Source organism: Morone saxatilis, unplaced genomic scaffold (genome assembly GCF_004916995.1).
Source record: "Morone saxatilis isolate NCDOM2014 unplaced genomic scaffold, NCSU_SB_2.0 Contig12, whole genome shotgun sequence".
Taxonomy (NCBI): Eukaryota; Metazoa; Chordata; class Actinopteri; family Moronidae; genus Morone; species Morone saxatilis.
In genome coordinates, this window is record NW_023339674.1 from 23885751 (window position 1) to 23887026 (window position 1276).

Genomic DNA, 1276 nt, shown 5'->3' on the forward strand with positions numbered 1-1276 from the left:
ACCTATGGATATTATATTCCATTGACTTCTAAATGTTACACACACTGGTCCCTTTAAATTTCTGGTTTTAAAGACATTTTACACTGGAATGAGGAAATAGAATTATCTTCAAAGTTTCTCATATCTTTCTTTCAATTGACTAATCAAGTAATGAACTAGATGCTAGTCAAATGTACAGTACATTCCAGTAATATTTCAGCATCATGAACTTTGATATAAAGTTTGAAAAAAGTGATTCTGTTTACTACAGGGACAGTATGATTTAAGAAAAAAGACAATTCAACATTCCAAAACAATAAAAATGCAGATACAGTTTCACTGTGTTTTTTATAAACCAAAACATTTAGTTATTAATGCTCTTTAAAGCAATTTGACTTGCAGTTTGATCCCTCCTTTAATAAGTTGTTTATCTTTTGTGGTGTTTTTGTGATGAATGCATTCTGAAGCAGGAAATGTGATCAAAGTGAGGTCTCTTCTGTTGTACCAGTCCCATAATGTAGGTTACCCAGCAAACTCAGCAGCCCTCAAAATGTAAAATCCCATCTCCTGCAGGGGAGAATAAATATTTCAGAGAGGTTGTATCAGTTAAGTGACATGGTCACAATGAGAGAAGCTTGCAGTCTGAATTAAAGATGTACTCTGTACAAATGCTGTGGCCGCATTAGATTAGCCACAACCTGTAATCTGTCACTTAGCTGCAGCATGCCTTGCTGTTTGAACTGATGTAAACTGCTGCTGTCTGGGCACAGAGCTGGGGAGTGTAATGGGGATTCATTGATCCACTGGTCTTTAGCTGATTGAGTTAGATAATTAAAAAGCCTCTTGTATCAGTTCCATTAAGGATTGTTTGTGTTGCTTTTTTCTCGCTCTTGTTCTTGAACAGCAAAACTCGAAGCTCCAGAGAGCCGGCTAGAAAACAAACTCCGTCTTTTTGGCCCATTATTTTAATGTGTTATTTATCCAATATGATTGTAATATCACTGATCATTTTGCTAGATTAAACAAAAAAACTAAGTGGCAGTTCTAACCCAGATTACATGAAGATGTTTTTTATGCTGGGATATCAGAAGGAATGAAAAAGCGGCTGTGTAAATCAGAATATTAAGCAGCGGGTGTGATGTGCTGGGATCACACATATCCCTCCAAACAGGATCTGGAGTGACTGTGCTGTCCTGAAGCGTGCAGGCTGAGGTCTGCTTTGTACCTCCTCCAACAGGCCAACTGTCCTCTGCTGTCACTGGAAGCCGCGCCAGGCCTCCTCAGCAATGGCTATGAT